Source organism: Leptinotarsa decemlineata, unplaced genomic scaffold (assembly GCF_025532065.1).
Source record: "Leptinotarsa decemlineata unplaced genomic scaffold, Ldec_3_MD MMD2_tig00003798_RagTag_RagTag, whole genome shotgun sequence".
Taxonomy (NCBI): domain Eukaryota; kingdom Metazoa; phylum Arthropoda; class Insecta; order Coleoptera; family Chrysomelidae; genus Leptinotarsa; species Leptinotarsa decemlineata.
Window position 1 is genome coordinate 2,253,114 of NW_027412596.1, and position 24,908 is coordinate 2,278,021.

Here is a 24,908-nt window from a genome sequence, read left to right on the forward strand (position 1 = left end):
TGATTCTGATGAATTTTTGAAAGAGACTTCAAAAAGCATAAAATGATCTATTACTTAATCTAGAAAATGAATTAATACAGAACAATATAGAATGGAAGGCTGATCTATAAATTTTCAAAAAAGTGGAAAACTTTTGGATCCCGGATTCATTTAGTTCATAGATGTTCACAACCAAATCTTTCAAAGTCACATAAAATGAGAGACTTTTATATCTACATAATAATAACAGAATGAAGACAATCCCTTATAACATCAGCCTTTTTTGTATCAAATTTAGAAATTAACATATGAGTATAGTAATATAAAACTTCAACTAGGTTAATATGAATTATGTTATCGACAAACATAACGAACTGAAAGGATTGAGAAATAATTTCAGATTTTTTACTCAACAATAAGAGTCGATTGGTATTCCCCTCTTGAAATTCTCATTAATGGATAAGAATAATAAATACTTCATGAATGTTACAATGTCAGGGCATAGGTCACAAGTATAAGAATTATTTTCATCGTGTAAATGGGAAAATCCAATATTGTTTTCAATATTTGGTAGACAAAATGGAAATAACTTAAATTTCGTTAACTAGTGAATACGATGTATTCTGTTAATAAATCTGTCTGTTAAAATCTGTTTTTACGTTAACCAGCTGTCGCCCCCCTACGAAAGACAACTCTCAAAAGGCAAAACTTGGGCAAGCTAAAGACTAACGAGGTCTTACCTTTTAACGTGTGATTCCTAACGCAGGTTGGACGATAAGAAGTGAAAATCGATCGTCCGGACGTGCGGTTCGAACCACCGTTTCACACAGCGGTTGATTGAGTGAACTGAGCAAATCACTCACGTCATCCCACCAGGCTAACGTCCTATTTTCTCCCTAAATAACCATTTATAGGATTAACAGAAAACTCCTATTCAAGATAAACGGTGATTTCGCTGAGAGTTCATTGCTCTGGTTATGATACGCACCTGCTTTCATCTCCAACCAATGACCGTTCTCCACACCGTAGAATAAGTGATCATTGTGTCCGAGAATCATGTGCACTTAAGCAGACGCAATGAGCCAAAGGCTGTCGCCTTTTCCATTTGTCCGGCCAAAAGTTCTACCTTAGTGGGATAACTCGGTATGATCTTAAGATCCGAGAGTAGAGACAACGACATTATTCCACCAAGGACTCTAATAGTCAGAACAATAATCTAATCAATAGTTTATATAGGAAGCCCTTTGAAAAATTTCAAAACAAGATTTTCCGAACATAAAAGAAGTTTTGAACTGAAGAAAACTATATATGCTTGTCATCACAATTTCAACACAGACTAGGACATATTATATACAGAAAATAAAGGACAAAAATTAAACCCGCTGGACTCTCAGGAAATCAAATTTCCTTTCAAACGACAAAAATGTATTCAATCACCATCGTAAAACTTGATTTCATAAAATATATTCAAGCATAACATACAGAATTGTGTTATAAACGGATAGATTGTGCTTATAACTGATGGAACTGTGAAGGGTTGATAATTTTCCACATTTTGAGATCATCTTTCACATCAATGAGAATGCGTTCTCCTATTGTTGACAGATTCAGAATCTCAACATGCGATATTGACAAAGTGATTATGGAATCTATGAAATATGTTTAATGAATGTGAGATAGTGTACTTACTATAAATACAACTGAAAAATTAATTTGACGCACTGTACGTCGATCTGCCTAGGATAAATGAGTGCTTACGTACAAATGACATATTATATTCATTCGTTAACTTGGACAAAAACTAGAATTTCGTTTTTGGCTCTACCACCTCCATTTTAAATAGTATAAAAAACAGAGGAACTTTCAATACTGTTTCAAACTTGTTATAATGTGATATAAATCAATTTGCTATTTGCAATTTGCATTTCTGCAGACTCTACCCAGACCACTATGTTTGAACAGTTGTTCTGGTTATAGGAGTCCTAGTTGGAATAATGCATAAACTACTCTTCAATCTCAAGATCATCCCAGCTTGTCTCAAAACGGCAAATGCGGAAGGTTTGGTTCACACGCTGCTCTGGATCCACGATTTTCACACCCAGTGACATTCAAGGAATGGGGCCCCCACAATCGACCCGCTTGATGAGGTCAGAGGCAAGGTGGTGTGGCCCATAACGAATGCTTTGAGTGGACGCATGAGCTAAGGGATAACCGTATGCATTACTACGAGAGTAATGAGCCCGCGCGAAAAGGGTACATGACAGAAATGCATGGTCTGTGATATCGATCACATCCAGAGCATGCCACTTTTTCCGCCCAGAACCATAGGGATTGCGTATCTCATTTTCACCGGCAGAGCTTATAGCTTTATAGCCGAAACTGCTGAGGAATTGGCGGAAGTGGCAGTTCTACCACAAGAACTGTCTTGTTTGAATGCAGAGGTTCGTAGCCACTCAACTTTGAAGAGCCCTTGTGGGTTCCAACAACTTTGCTGCTGCTCCAGGCCCAGATGGGCTAAACCCTTATTAGTGAAAAAAACTACCAAACATCCACCGCCATCTGGCCAGAGATTTCAACTTGCTGCATGGAGAGCAGCCGACTCAGGATTGGTTTGTCGGGGTGGACCTTTTTCATCCCCAAAAGCAAAGATTTGTCAATTCCCAGGAATGACAGACCGATAACATGCTTAATTTCAGGTAATAAGTTGTTTAGAGCATTTTATACACACGAATACTCACCGCAGTTGGCCGAGTACTCGAACGGATATATGAGCAGAGAGGAGTCGCTGGATGTGAAGAGAACCTGCTCATGAATATATGTGTAACACAGGGATCGATACAGTATAAGCGTAACCTCTCTATGGCCTGAAGCGATTAAAGCAAATCATTCAATATAACATCGCATGAGCCATAACATCTGGTCAGGAGAGAGTCCAAACATGGTGGGTCATTTTCAGAAAGAGTGTATTACAGGGTGAATTCCTCAATCTTTTTCTTTTTTGCATCTCACTATTGTCATTATTCATTGCGCGCAAAAATACTCGAGGGTATAACTGTGACACCACCACCGCAGCCGATGTCTTGGAATTCAAATGGAATGACGAGACAAGTGTGCTGTCGTCAGCAAAGCAATATATTTTATTCTTTTTTTTTCAATAAGTCGTTGATATACAAAAGAAGAGGGTTGAAGATAATGTGAATTCCTGGGGAACACCAGCGTTGGTGGTAAAAGTATTCGAGAGATATCTATGGCAGGAAGCTGTAGAACCATGCACAAAAATTATCCAACAAGTTATAGCATCGAAGTGTGTAATCATATGTTTATATGAAAGTAGCTGTTATATATATATGTTTCTGAAAGTTACTTCTGCATATCTTTGAATAGAGTAAATTTTTTGAAATTGATTACTTCCTTCCTTTCTTAGAAAGATTCGCACCTTGTTTTGTATAAAAATCAAGAAGTAGAAAGCCAAAACCTTTCTTTACCAAAAGAAACTGTAATGTCATAGTAAATACTGTAGAAAAGTATTGAGTGAGTGATTCCCTGTCATCTTCCTTGTGGAGCTATGATCATTACCACGGAATAAACTATCAACAAAAAAATAATATTGCATTATATTGTCAATGAAACGCCAGAATGCACGAGGATCATTGATAATAATAAAAATAATTATAATAATATTAATGAACAGACTTCCATTGCAATCCACGATGATTTATTGTGGCACAACTTCATAAAAGCTAAACAATGTAGGTCGTTTGTGATACTGTGATCAAGAGTTCGAGTTCCACAAAGTTCAATCCTAGGTCCAATACCAGCCAGCTCGTTAACTCTCTTGCACATTGTTCTTCTCATATATACGCAGACGTCAGCCAGATCTATATCTTTTTCCAACCTAAAGACGCTGATAAGGCTTGTGGACAAGTTAATGAAGATATCAATAATTTTGTTGAAACTGCAACTGATCATTGTCTAGTTAACAACCCAAAGAAGTCGAATGTTTTATTCTTTGGGCCCAAAAATTCAATTATCTCCCTGATAATTGTCTTCAATTATCAGGGAGATAATTGAAGACAAAATAAAAATGAAAATACTTGTCAAAGACCTGTCTATTGTAGATCAAGCGAAAAGTTTGGGGCTTATTTTCGAAAGTAATTTAAGATTCGAAACCCACGTACGCGAAGAACTACTACTACTATAACCACTACTACTATAAGAATTGTTTGAGGAAGCAATAACCCAAATAATATATTTAAGAACTTTGAGCTGTTAAGAGTTCCTGTTATCGTTTTTTCGAACTGTATTCTACGAATATTCCATAATGTTATACTTGTGTGAGGTTAAATGGTGTAACGAATCAGTAATCTTGAATTACTGATTATACTCTGTCTTTGACGTCAGTTCTTGGATTAGAATGAATTTTCCAAATGTTAAAAAACTGTAGCTGCTTTGGAAGAGAAAATTATGATTCAAGTGACATCGACTCCAAAGTTACAGCAGCAATATGGATATCCTACAAAATAGGATTTGAAATCTGAAATGATCTCCTGGTCAGATGAAACGGTCATTCAACCTTAGGTTACCTGTGCCTCTTAGATGTAATGGTGCTAAAAATGAAACTGAAACTGTTTATCTGGAACATAGGACATTCCCACAACTCCCTTAAAGGTAGTTTCTTCGGGGTTTGCCAAAGAGATTTCAAATTAGTAACGGTACTTCTTACAGGCTACTCGTCACCAAGGTATCATCTGCGTGAAAATAACAAATCAGACTTTGAAAGTTACTGTTACTGCGGTTGTGCCCTCGAAACTGCAGAACGCGTTATTTGTGAATGCCAATCCATGGTGCTCAAGAAGCTTTAGTTTTTTGAAGAAATAACCCTGACATTGTGGTATCATAAAACTACCCCCTAGTTATTTACAAAATACCACAATTTAATTCGAAAAGGGTTCAATTCTAGATTTACGAAGCATTTAAAGTTCGTGAGTAATGTACAACTTTTCTGGTTCGAAATAATGTTCTGATTTTCTGGATAACATCATCAGGGGTCTTAGTCATCTAACTTGTTCGATTGATGACCCATGCATTTTGTAGAAATGCATATCGAATATAGAATCGAGAAATTACCTTTTTTCTAATTTCTACTGAGATTTTTATTTGTTACGACCAGTTTCAGTTTATTTGTAAATGTTTCAATAAATCAAAACAAGTCGTAACAAAAAAAATCTAAGTAGAAATTAAACAAGAATTATTTTCTTTATCCTATAGTCCAGTCATCTTTTGATGATGCTAACTTGGTTAGAGAAACGCGTGCCGAAAGAAAGTTAATTTGTTTTTGTTTTAGAAAACTTGGGTTGATGACCTAATCATTTTGTAGAAATTAATATTGAATATAGGATGAAGTTAACTGATCACTTTACTTGAGAATGGTTTAATAAACCGAAACCGGTCGTATCAAATAAAAAAGCAATCAGAGAAAAGTTGATTTATTTATCCTATATTTTAGAAAAGTGTTTTCAATAATCGGATACAACAACACTCCTGCAGTTTGGTCGAAACTTTGGTTAAATATATTTATAGTCGCAGACAAGAGATAGTACAAAATTAAATAAAGAAATATCTCGTTTTCGAAATCTTGCCTCAGGCTTAAAATTACAATTTGAATCATACTAACTATTCAAGTTTTCACAATATATAGGAAAGCATTACAATAAAGATGTTTTGCAGGAGAGTAGCCGTTTGGTTAGCGTAACTGGTTCTTTCCACTCATTCAGTCGACCAATATGTGGAGCGATGGTTCAAATTCGACGGCTGAACGATCAATTCTCACTGCGAATTGTCCAACTCCTGCTGGAAATCGCACGTCAAAGGTGAGACCTCTTTAACCCTTAGCTAGCACAGGCTCTGACTTTTGAGGGTTGTTGTTCGTGAGGGGACGACAACTAATTGACGGAAAAAACGTTTTGGGTTATTCAGTGCATTCTTCCATCTTGGATGACGCCTTCTATGAACATTAAATAATACAATGATTTTAAAGAAATATAATTGAATAGCACTGGCTGATACTTAATGAAAATCCATATTAAAACCAATTAATACAGTTTATTGTAGGGTTTTACAAAAACCACGACACATGTTTCCCTATAAAACAGCTTTCTCAAGCGTAAAATAATGAGTTACTTCTGAATTATAATTATTATTTACCTAACATATTACCTTCTAATGAATGAATCTACCTGAAAAGGTCAGGTATGCATTCATTAACTATATGAATACATTTTTCGAAAGAACCGTAAATATACTTAACTATTTTACCTGGAAATACACAGATTCAATAATGACGAATTATTCAATTCAGTTTGATCATTCATAAGATATTGGGAGTGTTTGATTTTTTTTATATCCATACTCTTCAACAGGTTAAGTTTCAAACCTTTTTTCTGAAAATGGAGGGGCTTGAATTCATGGTTGAACTTATATATAATCCCTCTGTGATTAAATGTGTTTTTTATGCGAGCTTTGAACCAGTTTGACCTAAATAAAACGTTATAATTTATACACTTCTGATTTTTCTGAAATGGAGTATGAAAAGTTAGTTAGAATATCACATTCTATCACCAACTTTACAAGATGAACGATTGACTTTGAATTAATACAAAAATACACTTATACTGCTTCCTTATACAATCGCAAACGACAGATCCTATTTCGGGCATTGTTCATTATTGTGGTAGAATTGGGGTCGAATAAACAAAACGAATAACAACTCAACTTATCTTTGAGACGTTCTGAAACTTAATACGAATCCTGATGATTCGTGATTTACTAAGTATTTACCGTAGCAAATATATTTCCAGAAAGCTATTTCCCTTATTATCTTGTACTTCTACCCCTAATGAAAACTACAGAGGAGTACCAGCCAAAAAACAATTTTTTCATTATCAAGAATTGATTACGTTGAAGATAACTTGCATTTGGTTACTTCATATGAACGTGACTTATTCATCTGAAGTTTCATTAGTAAACGTCAATAACCCATCGGTTTTTTTAATATCAAAAATTATGGATTGGTGAAATATTTTTGAGAAATTAATCACTAACGCATTGCTTTGTTGACAACGTTGAGTTGTTGTTATAGAATATATGTGTGTTATATATTCCAGCTATGATACAACATGTGTTACTGTTTGAGTAATTGAATCGTAAGGAATACCGTGTTATCTGCTCATCATATATTTAGGGATGATTATATTGTATTCAAAGAATTATGTTGAATACAAAAAAATGCTGCTAATGATTTACAAGGCATACTTTGATAAATGCGTTATTTCACATTAAAAAGACGTTTCACTCATCGTGGATGTATAACTTTACCCTTTTCGAAAGCCCTATTGTATTGATGGAAATACGGAAAAATTCCCGAAACAATTTTCGACTTTCGCTATGTATTCCTTTTTTGTCAGTTGTACTAGTGTGTATGTAATATTTGCCATATTAGCAGTATTTAACCGACTTGTCAAATATTCATGACCTTTGATTAAACAAACGAATAAACACATAAGTTCACCACTACTTCACCAAAAACTGAGCCGATTTCGATATTATCGTCATCAAAGGCATCACAGTCTAGTGAACATTCGAGGAATCTCGATAGTTTTCCAAACATTCCAAAAATTTGCATAGCTCTAATTTGAAATGGAACAAAGCCTATTAAAATTGATGTCATCGTTGCGATTTAGTTCAATAACACGAGATGAAACAACAATTTCGCCGCCAAATCAAGGACAAATGTTCATTTAAAGCGTGGAAAATATTCATTTTCCGTTAGCGATCAGTGCTGAAGGAAAAAATGGAGTTGACTGAGATAATAAAATAAAAAAGCATCGGCACTGGTTGATTAAATTTCCTTTTTTTCAGAAAATGATAAAATTATCAAATTTTGAAAGGGGGAGATCCATTTTTTATATGTTCATGATTTGGTGATTTGTTTCTCCTTTGAGTTTGGTTTTGAGAGAAATTTGTAGCATTTTGAGAATAGCTGCTGTGATAAGTTATCTTTTAGAATTATAAATATTTTTTTGACCACATTGATTTCTTTATCGTTCTTTTTTGATTTGTTTACGGTTCCTACTATACAAATAAGATTACTTTTGAAGTGGACATATGACATGTAAACTTCGGATAGAATAATAGACTAATTTGAATGAAGGAATCAACTTATCACACAAAATAGTGTCCTATGGTAACTAATGAAAACTAATATGATTGTTTTGTAACACTAATAAAGATATGCGGCTGTTGTTTTTTTTGTAGTCAATCAACTGATGGTATTTAGTTTCAGTAATCCTAGTGAAATATCGTATAATGTGCAAGGAATCCATTTATCCATCCAAACAAGCCTTACAGACTCAATAACATGTATCGACTAAAAAACACAACTAACTAATTCAAATAAACGTAACAAATACTGCACTGGGATCCAATAAAGCCGCAATAAGTGAAGATGTAAAAAGTATAATAAGTGGAGAGGAGAGATTTTCTGCTCATTGTTTATTATATGGTTCAAAATCGACTGGTTGAAATTTGTCAGCTTATTGAAATATAACTGCAAGATGTGCTCTAGAAGTCAGGGAGTTCAAAGGGATATTGAAAAGTAAAGTCCGCCTTCTGTCACGTACTGGCACTTGGAATGGAATTAATGAAAGCCTTTCTGGAACATCAATTATTTATTGATAATTCTGAAGAGAAACAACATGGGTGAAAGTAACCCGGTTCAATTCAATGGCACAAGAACTCAGGCATCGGTTTCCTCCAAGAAGATAAATGTCTCCGAACCGGATACAATAATGTCAGGTCATCAGACAATTCCACTTTCTGCTTCGATAAGTTTGTTGGGGGTACTTCTCAAAAGCTTCGAACACTGTTCCGAACCAGAAAACTGTACACACCTCAGTAACTTTTGATGCTCTAAAAAGCTCATATCAGTATTTTTTTTGGAGAATTGTTCTCATAAATGGAGCTCTGCCCCTCAAAATACCCTGAAGTTACTGGATTCCATCCAGAAAAGAACCATCTGCCTGATTGGAGACGGGAACATCATGTGCAATCTCGATAGCCTGGAACATGGAAGAAAGATTGTAGATTTGACTTTCTTCTATAGATACTTCCACGGAAAGTGTTCAAGTGACCTGGCACATTTGATACTACCAAGAGCGGTACATATCAGAAATACGCGACGGACTGTAGCTGCTCATCGTTTTGAGGTTCAACTCAGCCTTCGAACTTCACCGTTTAAGAACTCTTTCATTTGAAGAACTGCGTTTATGTGGAATAAACTTCCTGAAAACGTTTTTCCAAATGGATGTAATCTCCAGCGATTCAAATCCAATGTGAATTATTAAAAAAAATGGCGATCAACTTTCTCGTTTGTTTCAAGACTTGTATCCTAAATTCATTTCCTAATGAACTTGTTCGTATTACGGTACAATCCGGCCATTAAAGATATTTTTTCAAATATAAAAATCTCAGAAAGTCATTCTGTACTTTTTCATTCCATTTGAAACTGTGGAATGTTCTTCCAACCAAATTACTGAAGCAAATTCAAGGTTGAGTTTCACTAACTGTGGTATATTTTTATAACGTTTATATCGTTGAAAGAATGCATTCGTCTCATAAGAAAGCCCAACGTTCTGAATTCATCATATTTCTGATATGTGTTGTGAAAGAAAAAGTTTCATTGCATGTAACTTCCAAGTCTGTTACGCTTTTTTCCTTTTTAAAATATACTCAAAATATACTTGTATGAATATCTTTCTGTAAAATAACACAGTCTCGTATTGTATCGATATATTTGAAAATTTTCAGATCATCAGCAAAAACAAGCATTCCGAATATTCTAAAACAGAGGAAAGATCATTTATGGATAGTACAAAAAGCAGTGACCCAGATTAGAACCCTCAAGAACTTCGAGAAGCCTGAGGAATAATAATAATAATTCTTTATTCTCCAGAAGGACAATACAAGTATTGTATAGGAGTAGTCGTTCAAAATTAACAGAACATGATAACATTCAGTTAAATTGTATATGTATAACAAAACAGTAAATTTGCATATATTATAGTCGTTCATCTATAGTATAAAATAATTGTGTAACACATATATACATATACAGGCATATATACATATATTCACCCAAATACACAAATAAAAGACAAATCATAAAGGATTTACAAATACTTATTATAGTGCCTGATCGACTTTATAATAGCATCTTTCAATTAAAAAATGTTTAAGACTTTTTTTAAAACATGTTAAGGTTCGACTCTCTCTTACATAGTCTGGTAATTTATTAAATAATAAAGGACGTAGTGAGTTTGGAGAGTTTTTAGATGATTGGACCCTAGAAAAGGGTATATTCAGCTGATTTTTTTTATTCTTGTGTCATGTTTATGAATGCTAGATGTGGTTGAAAAACTGTTATAGTTACTAAATATATACACACAAACTTCAAAGATGAAGAGTGATGGTAGCGTCATGATTTTACATGTTTTGAATACATCAACACAGCTTTGTCGAGAGGATAGACTAAACATTACTCGGAGTATTCTCTTTTGTGCAACAAATACATCATTAGCTCTCGAAGACCTTCCCCAGAGGGAGATGGCATATCGAAATCTGGAGTCCACTTGGGCATAGTAGAGCATCAGCAACTGATCATTAGACAGAACTGATCTCAAATTACGTAATGTATAGGAAATAGAATTCAATTTTTTGATTAACATTTTACAGTGATTAGTATATTTGTTTTCAAGAATTGTTTTAATTTATAAACGTGTTGTAATTTGTGTTTTATCGAAAATAAACATTATTATTATAATTATTATTATTATTATATATAATCCAAGAAATCGGACGGTCTTATCAACTGACTGTAAGTCTCCGAAATCAACTACACTAGCTTCTTTTTGTCTATTGTGAAAGCGTATACATTTTGTTTTACTTGTATTTAGATGAAGTGAGTTGGCTCTGAACCACTGAGCCATATCATAGGATTTTTTTTTACATTTCTGACGTATACAATATTCATCCCTATCTGATACAATAACTGATGTATCATCAGCGTAAACAATGATTGAGCTATCACATATCCTCACAATATCGTTGATATAAAGTATAAATAAGGTAGGTCCTAGGACCGAACCCTGAGGAACACCTACTTCAGAATAATCATCGCATGATGACATATGGTTACCAATAGTGACACGATTGTTACGTTTACTCAAAAAACTTTTTATCCATTCATAAGTGACACCTCAGATACCGTATCGAGATAGTTTATTCAATAAGATTGTATGACTGATGCAATCGAACGCCCTGCTTAGGTCGCAAAATACCCCAATAGGGCACTCACCCGCATCAATGCATTTAATGGCTTCAAGAACATATGAGTGAATTGCAGTGGTAGTCGATTTATTTTGCACAAAATCATGTTGATCCGCAGTTATGATATTGAAATGCTTGAGATAAGATAACAATTTCTCCAAGAATGATAATTCAAATATTTTGGAAAAGATGGAGGGTACCGTAATTGGTCGATAGTTACTTATTAGAGAGGAATCACCTTTTTTATATACAGGTGTAATTTTACCAGTTTTCAAAGCTTGCGGGAATGTTCCATTTGCAAATGATAAATTTATGAGATAGACTAGTGGTGTCATAATATGTTTAAGAACACGTTTAACGATCACATGGGTTATTTCATCCGATCCAGAGGAAAATTTATTTTTCAGTTTTCTGTTGAGCATGACAAATAGTTCATGATCATTAAACGGAAGTAGGAGAAAAGAACTAGACGGTATTTCAATATTTTTCAAATATTGATTAGCTATATCTTCATCAAGAGATTCAATTTGTGAAATTAATTTCAGTGGTTCTTCTTTGAAAAAATTGCTGAATATCTCAGAGATTTCGTCAGGAGACTCAAATATTTCATTTTCATATTTTATGGAGGAGATTGATTGCTTGCGCGATTTATTAGTTAATTCATTCACTACACTCCATGCTGCCTTAGTAGGGTTGTCTGAATTATTTATTTTATGCTGAAAGTAGTTTTTTTTTGAGTTATGTACTAAGATTTGGTGCTTTTCCTTTTCTGCTTTGTAGAAATCATTCAATAGAGGATGTTGGCTTTTAAGCACAAACATGTCTTTTAATCATATGCTGGACCTCTTAATATTGTCAATAATCCATTTGCAGTTGGGCTGCTTCATACGGTGATGTTTATATTGTTTAACTTTAGGGAAATGTTTATCAAAATAGTACCGGAAAATTTCTAAAAAATATTGAAAGGCACCTTCCATATTTTCCATGGTGAAAAGAGACTCCCAATTTTCATTACAGATATCAAATTCAAATGAAGTTATTGTATTCACGGAAAAATTTCGCTTAAATGTGCTGATTGATCTTGGCTGGTCAACCGGAAGTCCGGGATCAAATAGGATGGAACGATGGTCAGAAAAATTATTATCGAAAACAGGGCATACCCCATTATCATAATTGTTGCTGAATATATGATCAGTTGATGAGGCTCTACCTCCAGATGATATTCTGGTTGGCCACTCAACAAGTGACTTCATGTTGAAGCAGTTCATCATACTGCTCTTAAGACGGTAAAATATCGTTAATCCTTGGCATGTTTCCTATTTCATAGGTTGTCAATAATATGAAAACAATAGCAGTTTGAGGAATAAACTCCAATTTCTCAACACACTCCACCAATCAGAAACGTTACAGTTTCGAAGGTTTCTAATTAATCAAATTGAGAAAATCCGGGTTAGGAGGCCGTGGTTGAATAGAACCTGAAGTACTGAATGTTTCGTATACTACTGTGGCAGACATCATCAGTAGTATGTGCGTTGACCTCGAGATATATATCGCGTTTCCCGAAACGATTTGCACTTTAAGTTATATTCGACCACGGCACATCAGCCCAGATTTCATTCATTTTAATTATGATTACAGCTGTGAAAGCCTTTGCTGTTATATTGAGGAGTTATGTAATTAGGAGTATGGAAATAACGTACATAGATATTTTTAAAATTCTACGATTAGACGGGAGAACTATTGGAAGCCATTTGACTGAAATCTAATTCGAAAATTTCGTCCACTTATACGTGTTTTGGCGAATGCGCAGACTCAAGTGTGTAGTTGTTATTACTGTGATAGGCTCGTTTTGTTTGGTGGAATATTAAATAACAAATCGTAGGTACCTGAAGAGCTTTGGAAGTTATTATTGAAGGAAGTCTTGTTCTTTTTACCTTCTGCAAAAAAAAATGGCTATAAGATCTGGAAGGAAAATTGTATATCGCGCCGCAATGTTTTCTGATATTTTGACGTTTTCTAAAATGGTTTTCGAGTTTTATTTTCACAAAAATATATGGTGTCGTGTTTTGTTCAATTTGAATAAAAAAATTCACTAGACAAGATAAAAGCACTTGTTATTAAGCAGTGAAATCAAAGCAGAACAGACCTGAGGTATTATTTCGTCATGAGTATAATCAAGAAGCCCTAGGTTTTTTTCTAGAGCTTCAAAATAGCATAATAGTGACTCTGAAGAATAAGCAGGATTAATATTAGTAAATGCATCATCAACAAATCAAATATTCATTGGAATATTTTTGAATATTGTAAAATTGTTTCTCAAAAAAAAAATAATAATATTTTTTTGTTTGACGTGTCAACCAGACAGAGTTTCAAGAGAAGAGATGGTGAAGTAAAAATTGAATTGAGTTGGCAAAAAAATAGACATTCACTATCGATAATATACGCGATAAAATACATTGGCATCCATTTCTTTCACTTCACTGTGAGAGAATTTGAGATCGTAATTACCTATGGAATTTAAACTCAAATTAGGGATGGTTGGCTCTGTCTACTGTTTAGTGTACTAAAATATTTGAGTTGAAAAATATGAAATATTTGTGTTGAAATGACTAATAAAGTGCTGACGAACTAATGAAATTAATTCTAATTCATAACATGAGCTTCCACTATTAGTGAATTTTAAAATAAAAGCAATTCTTTATTGAAAGATGGGTTATTCGAAGCTGAAGCGACTCATATCGGATGTACAAGTTGAATATACTTGTATATTCTCTTATCGACTCAGCCGACAAGATAATTTTGGTCCCGCTTCACAAAAATATCAAATAATACGTTTCTGAAGAACATTAATCTCGTGTTCTGCGTAAGTCTGATAACATTTAATTTTAATTATGTGTTTACTGCAGGATGATCACAACGAACTACTCCATATTTCACATGCGTGTAATTCATGGTAATACTGGACAATATTTTCCGTAGTTTTTTACCCAATATATTTGCTATACGATACTCATAAAGTAGTGATCCGAAAACGAGTGCGAACTAAAATTACTGAATTGTTGGATGTAGCCATTACTACGTGGTAGGAAATCATAATGAAGAAGAGAGAAGTGAAACTTTCTATGTTTTTTACCACTTTTATTTGTAACTAACGTTACTGCAGTTTCGTCCTATACGGACATTTTCAAACTTATACAATAAACTAAAAATGATTCATTACATTCGCCATTATATACCACCCCTGTAGGTACTAATAGAAATAGAGGTACTTAACTTGATTGAGTACCTGAATTACCAGTTCAAAAATATTACCAATTTGGTCCCACCTCACAGCATTAAAAATTCACTGGCTTTAGTAGAAAACATAAGGAACCAAACCACGCCACATAATTCAATTTTAGTTGCATTCGATGTGCATATCACTTCGTTTGAAGGTTCAACAGCTTTCGATATGTGCCTAAATCAGAGTTACCTATAGTTCAACAACAAATTTCATAAACAGGATGCAGGTTTACCAATGAGCTCACCCCTTAGTCCACTTTTAGCAGACATATTTATGAACAACATGGAGACCACTATAGTGAATTCCGACCTGGGTAAAAAACATATTCATTTTTGGTACAGATATGTAGACGATATTCTCGCCTGTTTCAGAGTTACTACACGACAGCTGAACCAATTTATGACATTCATGAACAATCTCAATAGCAACATTCAGTTCACACTCGAAACAGAGATAGAGTAACAGATAAATTTCTTAGACCTGGCCATTACACATAATCAGAATAAATTTGAGTTCAATGTTTTCAGAAAACCTAGCTATACAGACATCACCATCCTAAGCGATTCTTTCCATCCAGACAGTCATAAATTAGCAGCCTACAATTCAATGTTGCACAGAGCATTCTCAGTGCCTTTGTCTGCTAACAATCTAGCTAGGGAAATTGATATAATTACACAGATAGGTCATAATAATTGTTTCAACGCAGATACTATACAGAACTTGGTCAGGAAACAAAGCCGGAAATTCACTTACAGATTGATATACCCTCAGGTCAAACAACCAGAAATCAAGAAATGGGTAACGCTAACATATTTTGGAAAAAGAACAGAGATAATTGCGGGTTTTTTCAGAAAAAACAATGTGGAAGTGGCATTTAGACCACATGCCAGGTAATCTCATTTCCTTTTTAATGCCAAAGATAAGGTCGACAAGTTGGAGTTTATAAGCTTAAGTGCCCGGAGTGTAATAGTGTTTATGTGGGACAATGTGGCCGAAATTTCCAAAAACGGTATGCTGAACATGAAAGGTCCTTCAGACTAGGAACAAAAATTCGACGTTTTGAACCCATTCCTTGGCATGCAACCACAAGTTTCCAAATCTAAACGATACGGAAATTCTGCACTATGCCAGGATGGGTTACAAACTCAATTATTCAGAATCTTTGGAAATCCACAAGCATAAACATTGCGGGTGCAACCTGTTAAATGATCAAATCGATTTAGTTTACTGGCCGGTTTTTAAATTGGCACATCCGCATTGTGAACTGTAAATTCAGGTACTCAATCAAGTACCTGAATGGTATATATTGGCGAATGTAATGAATCATTGTTAGTTTATTGTATAAGTTTGAAAATGTCCGTATAGGACGAAACTGCAGTAACGTTAGTTACAAATAAAAGTGGTAAAAACATAGAAAGTTTCATTTCTCTTTTCTTCATTAAAATTACTGAAATTGAAACAATTATTCAGATTCATCGGAAGATATGTGTTAGAATAAAATATTGACATAATATCTGAGGAATATATTTGATACTAGCTGGGGCCTGCGACTTCATTCGTGTGGACTTCAGTTTTTCATGAAAAAAATATTCAAAATGTGAATAATTAACGTTCCAACTAAATCAACTGGAAAGTATTCATATAATATCTTTTTCTAACAAATATTTGATGTGATTCTTTAATTGACACAACTTTTTCATTTACTAACCAACAAAAATAAATGAAATATTACATGTTATGTGAAACTTGCCAATTATCATACACTAGTGGAAACCGCACGAAAAAATGTTTTTTGTCAAATATCTTTCATGTACCGGCCATCGATCGGTTAGTTATATGTATTGATTAAAAAATTGTTTTAATGGCATATCAAAATTACTCCGATTTCATTATACTATTTCTGAACTTTTGAGGTATCAATAGATACTTCATAATGGAGAATACTCGTTACTAGTTCTGAAGCATATGATATAGAATTGTATCATTCCTGAAAGTATTAAGTGTCTTTAGCCTTTAGTTACGAAAACGTATACCGCCAGATGGCAGTGCGATTTCGCCCGATGAAATAAATACAAACTCCTCCCTAATTCTAACTTAACCAGGCCGGTGCATTCCAGGGCCGAACTTTATTCGCCGACGTGTTCGTTCTTCCAAATTACAAAACCAAAAAACATGTTCGTTTTCGTGTTGATCTCAAAGTTTGCACGAAAATTGCAGATTATTTGGAAATTATGAATCTTTTATCAAAATTGATAAATTCAAGATGCGGACGAGATTTGTGATTTGGGCCCGATTTAACTTGCTATAAGGAAGTTTTCGGTGTCAGAGATTATGAATCTTTTGTCAAACTTAACGAATTCAAGATGACGGTTCCAAGATATCGAACGAGATATGTGATTATGGTACGAATCGATTTAAAATTAGTATGTGGATTTTTTTGGGTTCGTAGAGTATAAATGTATTGTCAAAATCAATGAATTCAAGATGACGAACAAGTTGTGTTATCCGATTCATATTTGGTACAATGGGGTTTTTTGGGGTCGCACATTATGAATCTTTAGTTAAAATTAATGAATTCAAGATGGCGGCTTCAAGATGTCTGACGAGTATTGTGATTATGGACCGATTCGATTTAAAAGTGGTATTTTGTAGTCTCTAGGCGTGATTTTTTTCTATTGAATTTCGGAAATTCAAGAGGGCGGACTAGTTTTGTGATATCTGGTCGGGCTTTAATGTTCGAAGATAGTTATTTTTCTGTTGGAATTCAGAAATTCGAGATGGCAAACGAGTTTTGTTATTAATTGTGAAATTATATGTAACAGTGGTATTTTGAGGTTGAAGATAATGAGTTTTTCATCTAATTTCAAGAATTAAAAATAGCAGCATAAAGATGGCTATGGGTTATTTTGTGATTTATAGTCGTGTTCTGTTCAAAATTTATTTTTTCGAAAACATGAGCAGGGTGTTCAGAAAATCAGATGATACTTATTAATAAAAAATTGAGAAATCAAGTATCAGAAAAGATTTTATGATTCATAGTCGGATCCTCAAAAATAATTCATCTAGGGCTCTCCGGGGTAAATTACTCATATTTTTCCTCAAAATTAATTCATACTGCCAGATATATTTTTAAAATTGAATGATTTTAAAATATAATATTTTGCAGGAAAGGTCCACAGTTTAAATAATATGTCTGATTCCATATAAAGGGTTAGACAATATAAGTCAATACCAATCGTGAATAATTCAATTCCGCTGATGTGTATGTAACTGTTGAAAATAAATGAAATCCAACAATGTTTTTGCTACCAATTTTGATTGTAATCAAATCAAAAATAACGAAATTCGTCCAACATTCTAGAGCCTCCATCTTAGAATTTCTTAATATGAAAATATCATGAAGTTTTGTCCCTAGTAATGAATACCTGTAAAATTTGAGGCCAATCGGAAGATATTAGACTTGCAAGATTTGATACAAACGTGTACACACGCAAACATACAGATAGGTAAGTTGAAAACTATCTGGTTATTGTAGAAATTTTAATATTTCAATCTTTCGTTCGGTCAGAATAACTTTTATCTTTTCCTATTCCCAATCCGACCCTGTGCTAAATTTTACAATGGCTCTATGATACTCTTCTCTCCCTCACCAGACGTGTGGGAGGAGCTACCTGACGGGCGTGTCATTTGAAAGAAATTCATTTACTATGCTGACTCCAGATTCGAAAGTAATAATTAGTTTTCACTAGTCGACGGCTGAAGCAAAACTTTATTAGTTGACTTTGATAAAATTTGATATTTCCGATTTCGAAAGGCATAATGCAAGGAAATCAAATTCGTATAAATAACACATTCTTATTAAATTAATAACGAAATAAAGGAAACATTAAAAAGAAAAATGAGAAAGTCGTTTAACTGAGAAAATGATAGGCTTCAATACCGAAATGGAATAACACCAAAATATTCGTTAGTTTTAATGGTGGAATTGAAGAAAAACGCCCAAAAATGAGAGAGAGAATACTTTTTATTCATCTAATATTCGAAAAATATTTTTTTAATATTTTTCCTTTATACACTCATACAATCTTTTCTCAATCAGAATAAGAAAAATCGTTTCCGACTCCTTGTTTTTCAGGGATGAAGACCCTTAAAATGGAATTACTATTGATGTTTATTGAGTTATAGGCGGAATACGTCAACGACAGATTGCTATAGGAGACTATAGATTCCGAAAATATCGGCATCGGTTGGCACAATCTAGGTTCTAGAAATTTTTGTAGAAGTATTCCTGAGTTATAGATACAGTTAAACGGCATCGACAAATCTTGAAGAATTATTGCACTAATATCCCTAGAGTTCGAGAAAGTAATGATAAAAATCCAAATTGATGATTGTTTTAAATGCCATGTTTGCCTTTAAACGACAATAATCAGTTTGCGATCAACTTTTCTATATTTTTTTTTCCAAAATGAAAATTAGTGATTATCGTTAGTGTTTGTGGTAGATGGCTTTCTAGTTTTTTAGTTCTTTGGTGGTATTAATGATCTTTAAAAAATTCGTTCAGCACTCTTCGGTCCAAAAATGTTATTTTCTCCACGAAACTCATTTGTCACGCCCTCTGATGCCTCCTGGATTTCAGTATTTTTCGATAGGTTGGGTTAGAGTTAGGTCAAAAATGAGTGAGGCTATTCGACCTCTATCGCAACCCGCAAGGGTTCATTGTGGCTCACACCTATTCAAACACGACCACATAAATCCAGCTTCTTGACGAGTGTATGGTGAGTGATCTTTCAGGTCAGATGGTAGGCGTGTGGTTCTAACAAACTCTGAAAACCTGATACGGTCCGCAGCGGGGCAGGCACAAAGTATATGCTCTGCTGTTTCATCCAAACAGAGGCGACATACACTATCTTTCGACAGTCTGAGGCTCTGCATATGATGATTCAGACGACAATGACCTATAAGGAGGCCTGTTTGACATCGTAGTTTATCCCTACTGTAGTCCAACAACTCATTGGTTCCAAGCTTCGGAGGGTGAAGGAACGCCTTGGAGTGAGTCGATCCTGGAAGATTTCGTCAGAAGTCTTCAAATCTTCTTGCCATCCAGGTGTTAATGTTTGTTTGGCAAACCTAAAGCAATGCCAATGACAGGTTCTGGTCCCATGAAGTTACTTGCAGTAACTTCCTTCACAAGGGGTCAGCAGCCTCATTGCCTTCCAGGCCAGGAATCCAGACCAAAGATAATTTGTTGAGTCTTTCCATTGAGGAAAGTCGTTTATCGCAATTTGCCACCAACTTAGACGTTGCTCGGTAGGAGAACAAGAACAAGTGGCCAATTTTTATTGACTTGTGTGTGAGGTCGGATTCTACCAATCTCTCCGCACACAATTCAATAGCATAGACTTCCGCTTGAAATACAGTCGCATATTTCTCCAGGCAGGTCGATATATCTGTCCTGAGTCTGCAACTGAAAACACCTGCACCAGAGCCTGAAGGTGTTTTTGATCCATCTGCGAACCAACAACTATCTGCTCTTAATACTTCCTCCTCCCGCAGGATCCAGTCTTCTCTACTCGAGAAAAGTACTGTATAAGGCAGTTCGTAGTAAACAGTTGGAGGCATAAAGTCAGAGGTCTTTCCCAGAATGCTGTGACTTCCAGTGTCAGCCAGCAGTCTAGTGTACTCTGCATTAGATTGATTTGTGCCATTGGCGATGTGCACAAGTCTAGGAGGACTTGTTGAGAGGAGGTAGTTCTAGAAGGATCTTGGTGGCCGCTGACGGTGTGGTACTGATGTCACCACAGATAGCCAGACAAGCCAGAGAGCTTCGCCTTAGCCGTTTTCTGTAAACTTTCAGCCACCAGGCAATGGCTCCATAAGTCATCATTGTTCTAATAATCATCACATATATCCAATTGATTCGTTTGGGACCTAAACCCCAAATTTTATCACAAACCCTTCGACATGTCTTTCTTTCACCTTCGTTCCAAATGGAATGACCCCACCATTTAGGGAAAGTAGCGTTAAATCTCCAATTTTCTCCTTCCGGTGAAAAGGGAGTTATCACAGTTTCGCTGGGGTTGACAGACATCTGCTCCCTATGGCACCAACTGTGAAGCACATCCATCATACTTTGGAAGATATTACTCACTAGCTTCCCCGACGTGGACCTAGCCAAGATGACAAGGTCATCTGCATAAGCTTGCAGATATAATCCTCTTCTAACGAGGGCATCAAGCAGACTATTCATCAGGAGCGACCAAAGAAGAGGAATTAGTACCCCACCTTAAGGGCAGCCCTTGGTTACCCTGAACCTAATGGATCCATCTTGAAGAGTCGTAGTTGCAGTTTGTTTTACCAGCATGGCATAGATCCATACAGTTATGGTTGATGCTATGCCTTTTCCAGCCAGGGCTGATTCTATAAATTTGGTTTGTGCTTGTCAAATGCTCCTTCAATATCGAGAAATACAGCAATCGCAATCTCCTTGTTGTCAAGAGACTGGGAAATTTTCTCTTCACGGTTGTTTAATGCTAAATCTGTCTATTTGTCGTTTTAATATGCATACTGGTGGTTATTCAGGGGTGCATAAGGCAACTTTCCCTACTGTGTCTGTCCCGTATCCTCGCAAATCCCTTCAACAGAAAGGATGTATGGCTGATTGGTCGTACCAATTTGAAGTGCGTGTCTTTCCAACCCACTTCAGGTATATGTACCACCGTTGTCGCCAACCAACTGGGTGGTATGTAGTTCCACGACATACTAGCTCAATACAATTATATGAGAATGGGTAAAATTATTTCCAGTGCGTTTTGAAGAAGAGCTGGAAGTAACCATCCTCTCCAGGAGATTCGAAGGTCTGAAACGATTTGATAGCCCATTCAACTGCCGTTGCTGTGATAACCTTCTTGACACCCGAAAAGGGTGAATGGGAGGTCGTTTGGGAGCTAAAACTCTCTATTCATGGAATAAATTGATGGATGTAGCCGTTACTACGTAGTAGGTGATCAATATGGAAAATGAGAAATAAGACTCCCTATGTTTTTTCACCACTTGTGTTTGTAACTAACGTTACTGTAGTTTTATCCTATAAAGATATTGTCAAGCGAATACAATGAACTGAAATAATTACCAACAATAATAATTAACAATTTGTAACTTTCACATATTTTGGTAAAAGAACAGAGAAAATTGCAGGATTTTTCAGAAAAAACAATATAGAAGTGGAATTCTGGTTATCTAATTTCCTTTTCAACGCCAAAGATAAAGTGGACAGAGAAATCTGGAGTTTATAAGCTTGAGTGAACAGAGTGTAATAGTGTTTATGTGAGACAATGTGGCCGATATTTCTCAAAACGATATGCTGAACATAAAAGGTACTTCAGACTAGGTAAAAATTATTCGATATTTTCAAATTATTGCCTGGAATGCAACCACAAGTTCCCGAATCTAAACGATACGGAAATTTTGCACTATGCAAGCAAGGGTTGGAAACTGCGGATGTAACCTACTAAACCTACATATTGTCACAGGTAAACAAAATTCAGGTATTCAATCAGGAACTGTATGTTTTTACTAATAGTGGTGTTGACATTGTAAATTATTTCAGTTTATTGTATTCGTTTGAAAATGTCCCTATTGGATGAAATTGTAATAACGATAGTTAATGCAGTTGGTAAAAACATAGGAAGTTAAATTTCTCATTTTTCATTCATGGAATAATTGATATGGTGGACTTTCAATGGTGAGGAATTGAGACTTTTCAGATTTAGGACCAGTTGTACAAGTTAAGCCCGTGAAGTTCATTCAACTGATTCATATAAATAGTGTATTCCGTTGGAAAATCGAATGGGGAAAACTAAAATGTGCACAGTAATGAGAAAGTTGAGCATTATTCATTAAGAAGAAAAATTATTCATAAAAGAACTCTGACAAAATACGAGATATTGACATTACAAAATAGAAAACTGGACACTTGAAAAAGATACTCCAGTTGTTAAACGAGATAGATGAAAACTGATGGCTGTGTCTGGCGGCCAAATTTTTTGACAAACTTAATAGTGAAAACCGCATACCGATATCTATCATCGTTTCTGAGTTACAGCATGTTTGTTGCTGTAACTTTTCTCACGTCAAAAATTTCTTGTTTCTATGAAAGTATTTTCTGCGCACTTTTTACGTAAAATTCAATGCTGTGATCAATTTATTTTTTCACAGGAGATATCAATAGTTATTGATGGAAAACTATTTTTTTGATGAGACATCTTGTATATTTCTGCATATTTCAATAGACCTTGAAATTAACTTTCCAAAAATAAAGCACTAGTGCTAGAGCCATCTTTGAAATATGGAGTTTTTAGGATATTTCATGTAGACTTTGAAACGCACATTTTGATCAAGTAGCTTTTGGACGACGCGGCGATAAAATAGAAAGAAATACTAGTAGCTATCGAATGTTGATAAAGATTTTCACAGCAGTGATTAAAACACATATTTTCAATAAAACAACTTGTACTATATTTACTACTAATAAATGAAATAAAGATAATGAACAAACAATGAAATATTTTTCTCCAGAGAAGATGTTCGAAATGTATACCAGCTTGTCCTACACATAGGTGACACTTTTTCTGGACGTTTTTTGATGAATTAATTAGTTCAATTGAAGTGAGAGAAGAAAAATTTTGCATACCTGCCGCTTCCAATTCGTATCTATAATTTGGCTAGAATTTGAAAATAAGATCTCTCAACCTTCCCCAGAGGTAAAAGTCCATAGGCGTTAGATCCGATGATCTGGCCGGCCAACGGTTGGGTCCTTGGTTTGCAATCCAATTATATTACCAAAATTTGCAGCCAAAAAATTGATGACAATTGCAGTATTGTAAGGCGAAGTCCCATCTTGTTGACAATAAAAAGGGTTCAATATTTTGCCTTAAAATGTATAAATCCCTCTGAGGTGTGAGAGTACCATCATAAATGAACAGGCCGATAATTAAACCCCTGAAAACACCTGCCCACACACTAAAACCAAATCTTCTTCGTCTTCTCTGCTCTATAATAGAATGAGTTTTTTTATGCCCAATTATAAGAATTGTAGCGGTTGAAAATGCTGACAATGTTAACATAAGCTTCGTCTATCCGAATACAATTTAACGAAAAATCACGCACTTGGTTACAACTTTTCAGGAACCACTGGCAAAAAGCCATGCGGCGTTCAAAATCTCCTGATCTGAGTTGTTGAACTCTTCTGTTCCTGTATGGCTTGAATTTGAGTTTTTTTAAAATCCTCCTAACGATACTAGGTAGGTAATTGGTACGCCTGTTGATATTTTTAAATTTCACGTTAACGTTTTGGGATTATTTTCAACAGCTCCTAAAACGACTATTTCTTCCAACTCCTTATCTCTATTTGATTCATATAATTTTGGCCTTCTCTTTTCAAATTGACCACCATCAATTAGGTTATGTTGCAATCTTGCGAAATTGTCTCCAAAATGTCTCTCTGGATACCTCTCGTGATACAAATTGCTTGCTGCTTCTGCATTTTCCCCCGTTTGTATAAAACAGACTATCATAAACTATTTTTGGCAATTCTCATAATTCATTGCAAATGTGTTCGAAAACACATGCCTAAATCAAAATTTGACAGATACCAGTAAAGATCTACATTCTGTTTTATCTCCGCATCTTCCACTTGATCAAAGTGTACATTTCAAAGTCTTCATGAAAAAACCTGGAAACTCTGTATTTCAATGATGACTCTCATTTGCTCGTTTTAAGCACTATTGAAATATGCGGGAATATACAGGATGTGTCATTAAAAAAAATAGTTTTCCATCAATAACTGTTGATATTTCATTCGAAGAAATAAGTTTTTTATTTCATTGAATTCTACGTAAAAAGTGCTTCGGTAGTGTTTTCATAGAAACAAGAAATTCCTGACAGAAAAAAAGCTACAACAACTTTTCGCAACTGTAATTCAGAAACGATGATAGATATCGAAATGTGGTGTTCACTATTCAGTTTTTCATAAAACTTGACCTCCATATTCAGCCATCAGTTTTAATATATCTATTATAGTTTGAAAACAGGAGTTGAAAGTGTCCAATTTGGTCTACTCTGTACAAATGGGGCGAAGCCGACATTTTTCATTGGGCATTCTTGTTTGGCTTTTTTTTTATTTTTATTTTTATTCTGTAGCTATGCTTTCTAACAATAATTTTCGAGTTGAAACTTCAAGAAAGGGAATGTACATTCGACAATT